Source organism: Montipora capricornis, chromosome 1 (genome assembly GCF_036669925.1).
Source record: "Montipora capricornis isolate CH-2021 chromosome 1, ASM3666992v2, whole genome shotgun sequence".
Classification (NCBI taxonomy): Eukaryota; Metazoa; Cnidaria; class Anthozoa; order Scleractinia; family Acroporidae; genus Montipora; species Montipora capricornis.
In genome coordinates, this window is record NC_090883.1 from 4,700,207 (window position 1) to 4,707,390 (window position 7,184).

Below are 7,184 nucleotides of genomic sequence, written 5' to 3' on the forward strand. Positions count from 1 at the left end.
TTTTGTCTGCACTGCCTCTCTATCAAGCTGAATACTGACATTTCGAAAATGGGTGATAAACAAGAACCACTTTACTCATTATTTATTATCAAGAAATTTACTGGAAGAGTTCCTGATGTATTAGATGTCAGACATTTAAGAATTTTGGGTTGGTTTTACTCATCTCTTTTTTTTTCTCAGAATAGCCAATTAGAAACGGTGGTGACTGAGGTGGAACGTGTTGCCTCCTTTCGGTGGACATTCGAAAACTTCCCAGAAATGACAAGGGATCAAGGAGATGCAATGGGAAATGAGCCTATTACAAGTGACCAATACGGATGTGAAGGGCACACGTGGCGGGGACTGTTTAGGAGTAATGGGAGTTTGTTCCTGCAGCTACTCTCAGCCTCTCATCCAGTCACTGCAGAAATCAGGTGAGGAAAGTATAATACCATTTTATAGTTGACAAGATTGAATTGGAACGGATACGAGAGCATTTCGAGAAAGATTCAGATTCAAGGGGAGCAGAGTAACGAGATAATCAGATTAATCCAAAGAAACATCTTGATCTTTGGTTTTAAAACAACGTCATGTAATTCTTAAATCAAAATCGCGAGATTTCTTGAAAATTTTCCTGCATTACCTTGAAAAAAATCTAGAATTAAATATTTTTACCTGTTGTGAATTTCGTAGTGTATTTCACTTTGAGGATATACTGATTTGCTTTTTTTTTAACTTGCTTAATTAATAAGATGGTAACCGTCCAATTGAAAAAAGAGGAACTTTCCTTAAACACTTTATGTTTTAAGAGGTTGTGTTGAAGCGTATGTACACCAGTTCATGGGTGTAAGGAAAGCATAGCGCGTTACTACAAAGTGCCTAAAAGTTGCGTTTTCGTTTTTTCTTTTGTTACGTGAAAGTAAAGAGGATCTATATCTTTGAAGCTAGCCCTATGCATTAAATTAACAGAATTATTCCTTGATATTTTAATAGGATTGTGATGATGCATGCGACAGAAAACGAGAGAGTGTTCCATTCAGACACTGTCACATTAAATGAAGGAGAGACGTGGGGTAAAGACGTTCATGCCAATGGTTTTGTTGACGAAAACGGACGGCTGGAAATTAAATTTATTATTTATTATTTCAGTATATGACATGGAATACTATAGAACAACAACTAAAGAATATCTAGCCCACAGTTTTTCAACCAGTTAATTTTATAGATAATAATCTGTCGCTGGTAAGCCTTGGACATATAGAGCTTCGTAATGATGTATATACTGCGGGGTTTTTTTATCATTGAGGACCAAAGACAGGAATTTTAAAAATAAATTACAAAAATCAATTACACTGTAAAGCCGTTTTCATACAACGCGTGTTGATCTGGATCAAAACATGGTCAAGTTTTCCGTCTATCATCTCTTTTGTTAATCGCCTGCGATCCAATCAACAACCAGTCCCTGGTCAGCGGTCAACTTCAAAAAAAAACAGCTGACCTCGATAAGGTCTAACTTGAGCCCGCTATATAGTCACGTCATACTGGTCAGCGGATACCTTGTTTTGACAGGTGTCAATTGACCATGACATTGATGTCCAATATCAAAGATGTATGCTGTAAACTAGTTAGTGTCAAATGTAGTATTGCCTCCTGGATGAGCTCTAAACTTTAATTAGCCCGTGATATGGTTACGTGTACTGGTCACATTGGCATACATGAAGGGGAGGACGGACGTACGTACGTACGTACGTACGCACGTTGTACGTACGGACGTTGATGACGTCATGGCTATAAAAGAAATTTTCTTACATCGATGGGTTACCATATTTTCTTAACTATGGTGCTCTGCGCGCGCTCCCGCGGAGCTCTGCTATCATTGTTGTTTAACAAACAAACAATGATTAATGACCTTTGTGATTAAAACGGTTTGAAAGTATATATATGAATATAACAGCTACATCATGCATGAGCAGTAGCACAAAGACAGTCAATGAAATATTTTTAAAGTTATTGTAGGTTATCTTCTTGCAAAGGCAGATGAATGAAGCACTCAGTTTCTAGCTACATGTTGTACTGTAGCACCGGGCCAAATAATTAGTTTTTTAAAGTTATTGTTATCTTTTTTCAAAGACAATGGAATGAACACTGAGTTAGTTATAGCCTATTACACCATTTTTCAAAAAAAACCAATTAGTTATCTTTCTAACTAAATCAGTTTTCTGTGAACATGAAAACGAAAAAGAAAAATATATAACAGCTACGTATTGTAAAAGCAATAGCACAAAGGATCTAATTGGTTTTGAAAGTTATTGTTATCTTTATGCAAACACAGTTGAATGGGACACATATATCCTGCTACATCATTGTTACACAAGGAATAATAATGATCGTTCTGATTAACACAATTTTCTTGCCACTATGCAAACAAATTATATATAATAGCCATATTTTGCATAGGCAGTAGTTCCGTTTTGTTAGTTATACAATATTTCTACCAATTTTTCAAATACCACTAGATATAGTAATATTGTCACTAAACTATATCCCATAATAAACTTATTTGTAAACAACTGTGGCTTTGTTGATTTTCCATACTCTGTTCATTCCAAACTCCTATTGCCTTTTCCGCCTTGCCGTTTCTAGCTTGGATTTCAGACTATTACTTCTACTCATTTTCCCCCTGAGAGAGTAAAAAAAACTCAAAGTAATCATCTCAACTTCAAGCTACACCTTCTCTGATTTGAGTTAAAAGACTTTTACAACATAAAAACAGTCAACACATACGGTATCAACTATAATAATTTGCAAATTAAAATAATGCAGCACTTTGCATCATGGGGGCAGCTGTAGTGTCAACTATTACTAGTTAGCCTAACTAGCCTTGTTTTACAGCCCAAATTCTTTCAATTTTACGCATGTGAACGAGGCTAGTTAGGCTAATTAGAGCATTCGCTCTGACGAAGGGCTAACGCTCGAAACGTCAGCTTTTAGAATCTCTGTACGGTGGCCAATTTACATTATCAACTCCGTTGATAAAACCAAATTTTTGTAATTAACACAAAGACAAAAGAATAATTTGTTGGCGGCCATTTTTGCATTCAGTTAATATTACTTTATTTTGGTTGGTGACAAGATTGTACATGTAATGTGTTTTTTACTTTTTGTGTGAATTGCAATCCTGACAATATTTAGTGTACATTTAATAAAAAGATCTCTATACGTCCTTTTACTTTTGATCATGGCATTGTGTTGATTGTGCTTTTAACATCTTTGTAGGAGGCATCGACCAGGGAAAGGCTCTTAAAGACCTTATCAAGATTCAAGAAGCCTTCTTCAAAGAGAATTTTGTATCTAGTCTCATGTTATTGGGATGCATGGCTATGGCCGTGCATTATGAGCATGGCATAAAAGCCAAGAAGAAGATACCACTAACAATGGCACTAGGTCATTCCACTGCCACTGAGTGTGCCCTTTCAGTGGTTGGGAGGGCCAAGATCCCATTAGGAGGTAATTAAATTATAAAAATGGAAGGTTTTCGGCTATGGTTATTCACCATTTAAGGTTTAACATCTATAGCATACATAAACTTCAACGGCATAGTGTCGCTTGGTCAATAACCCATACTTATTAAAGAAGAATGTCACTCGAAAATGAAAAGTGTAAACTGAATTAAGTTACTCTCCGAGTAAAGTTCAGTCGCCAGGATGCTTAACATAATGTCAAATTAATCATGTATGAATGTATGTATGATTGTATGTATGTATGTATGTAAATTCTTTTTGTAAGTAAAACGTATTTCGTAGAGCACTCAACACAATCGATTGAGGAGCATCAACTATAACTTTACAGAATTTCAGGTTTCAAAATTAATCATCGTTTTATTACTCGTGAAACCTGCACTTCTGTGAAGTTATGTATGTATGTATCTACATAGCCTTTTATCTGATGAATAACCAACTCAATGCAATTGGGTCGTCATTGTCGCAGGTATGAAAGATTCCTCTAGAACTTATGTTAGTTGTTGCTTTCAGTCCTGCAGAAAAACGATGAAGAAGGACAACATTTGGTCAACAACTCCCTTGTTGACAGTTAATCCCTTTGAACTAGAGAGAAGAAAACTCTCCAAAGAAAAAGCAATGAGGTAACATCCGCCCTGTTTTATTGATTACAGTGGAACACTGGTAGTCAAATCAATTCCAACCAGCAGTAGGCGATTTGTACCCTCCCCCCCCCCCCTCCCCAAAGAAGAAACAAGACAAGAACAACACTCTAGAATTTTGGGTAAATTGAACATTATCAAAACAATAACAGTTGTGTATCAATGGTAGTCTATTCTTTTGTAATTTATTGCCTGTTAATTTTGTAATCAGAATATTCTCAAGGATTCTAGCCATCCCGTTTAAAGAGACCACTCTGGACCAGAGTCTGGTTGAGAGAATGAGGATTAAAGAGGATTTAGAAGCTAAGATGTAGGGATCAATTAGAAGCAGTGCCGTCATACTACAACTATATGACATTTACAATGATATCTTGGGGGATCCCATGGCCAGTGAAATTCAATCAGTAATTCCAGCTGGGCTCGATACTTGGACACAGGACAACTATTTTCTCTTGCTCATCACAATTTGCAAGGTAGGTTAACTCTCTTAAAGGGTGATTGTATATAGTGAAACCTGTATTTAGTGGACCAACAACGCACATGTGCATCAATAATTGTGTCACCCCTTTCAGAGGCTATTTTTGCTCTTTCCGTGAGGGAATGGTAACACTGAATGGTAGCTACAACAAGTTGCAAAAATAGTGGAGACACTTTGCCTTCTTGACGTGTTACTAGCTTCCCCCATCTCTCCCACACTGCGACCCCCTTCCCGCCCTTATCAATGTTGCTAGCAATACCAAATCATGTAGAAAACTTGAACGGTCAACATTGAAAGAGGGAGAGGGAGGGGGGAGGTGGGAAATGATTAAATTCTAGATTTGGTGGGAACGGAAAAGTAGGAAAGGTGTTTTTTTAACGGGAGTGTCTCACCATTTTTGCAACTTGTTGTCTGAGTTGCTTGTCATTGTATTGCTATCTGGTCACTTTGTATATTTTGGGCGGGAAGGCGTTGGTGTTTGGCTTTTAGTATGGGATTTCGAGAAACAAAGGTTTCATTCTCCGATATCTCGTGAATGGAAAATGGCGAGCGATAAAGTGGAATTTGGGGAGTTTCCGTTATGACATAATCGGAGGCTATTTTTGTGCTTTCTGTGAGTTAGGTGGAAAACACATGTCATTTGGTAAATATAACGCTGCGATCACCGTCGTGTCGCTTTTTATGGTTTGCTAGAAACATGTTCAAACCCATGTGTAAATAATTTGTGGCAAACAAATATACTTCTGTTGATACATGACATCTAAAGCTTGCGTTATATGTATGAAATTAGCTGTTTATGTATGTGAAACAAAGATCACCGCTACTTTAAAATTGTCATCGTGTGCCATTAAAAGGGAACACCCACTTTCCGAAAAATAAGTTGTTACCAAACAATGTCAGAGAAAGGTACGTTTTCGTGAAGGAACATTTTTATGATTACTTTCGTGTTAGTCTGCTTTCCGCGAAGGGATTTCTAAGGCTTAGTAGGACGTTTTGTAAGGGACGTGTCGGGTAAAGGTAAACTCTACGCAGTGCATGCTTCTTTGAAATGGAATTTCTTCAAGGATATGACAGCACTGATTCAGAATCTACTGATACAGAAACTATGACCAGTAAGAAAGTAGAAGCTAGTGCAGTGCCCCCCTCAATGCCTAATCTGAATGCGAGAGCTGTGCGACAAGTGTATTTGATCACCTACAGCCAGGCTGATTCAGAGAGGTTTCCCACAAGAGAATCTTTCGCGCAAGCTATTGTACGCTCTTTTAACAGCACAAACACTAATATTGTTGAGCACTGGGTTTGTTGCAAGGAAGCTCACCATACCACGGGTTTCCACTACCACATGGCTATTAAACTTCAACTCTGCAAACGGTGGCTATCTTCAAAGAAGTATCTTCAAGCAGAGTACGGCATTTCAGCTCATTTTTCAAACTTACATTACAATTATTACAGCGCGTGGAAATACACCACTAAGAAAGATAGCAATTTCTTGGAAAGTGACAATCCGGATTTAAAAGCGCCTAAAACAGATACTGCATCAAGTTCTAGGAAGAAAAGTTCTAGCGAGAGCGATAATGATTCAAACAGTGATCCAGAAAGTGCTTCTGAAGACTGCCAGATCGCCTCCGACGACAGCAGGGCTTTCAAAGGCAAAAAACGGAAAAAGCGCATGTCTTCATTTGATTTATCCGAAATAATCATTAGAAAGGGCATAAAAACTAGAACTGAACTGTTGGCTTATGCCAATCAACAGAAATCTCAAGGAAAATATGACATTGCAGAGTTTATTGTTAACCAGGGTCCCCGTGTTGTAGTTGAGGTCTTAACAACTGCCTGGGAAATGAATACAGGCCAAGAAAAACTAGATCGTGCTAAAAAATCTCGTATTGAAATTCTGGAAGAAGCATCACAAGGAGAATGTGCAGCAGGCTGTAATGGACAGTGGCTGACTTGTGCTGTGGAGGTACTCGAGCAAAATGGTATTCGGAAAGAAAGTTTTACTACAGCCATAAAGGATCTACTTCGGAACGGCCGTAGCAAATTTCGAAATGTAATGATTTGTGGCCCAGCAATTCAGGGAAGACTTTTCCGCTGAACCCTCTTACATGTGTCTACAAAACATTTTGCAATGCGGCTTGCACCTCATTTGCTTGGGTGGGAGCGGAAGAAGCTGAATGCATTTTCTTAAATGATTTTCGCTGGTCACAACAAATTATTCAGTGGCATGATTTCCTTCTTATGCTTGAAGGCCAGATGGTCCATCTGCCTGCACCTAAAACGCATTACGCTAAAGACACTGTCTTTGACAAAGACACTCCTATTTTCTGTACAGGAAAACAACCCTTTGTATATATTAAAAATGGTGTCATAGATCAGCGAGAGACAGACATGATGTCTGTACGCTGGAAAATCTTTCATTTTAATGTACCAATTGAACAGAACGCTCAAAAGGAACTACCCAAGTGTGTTAAATGCTTTGCGACATTTGTTTTGCAGTGATTACACGATGAGAACTGAACAAATTTGTTCAGGCTACACGTTATGACATTTTATATGAAACGATCTACC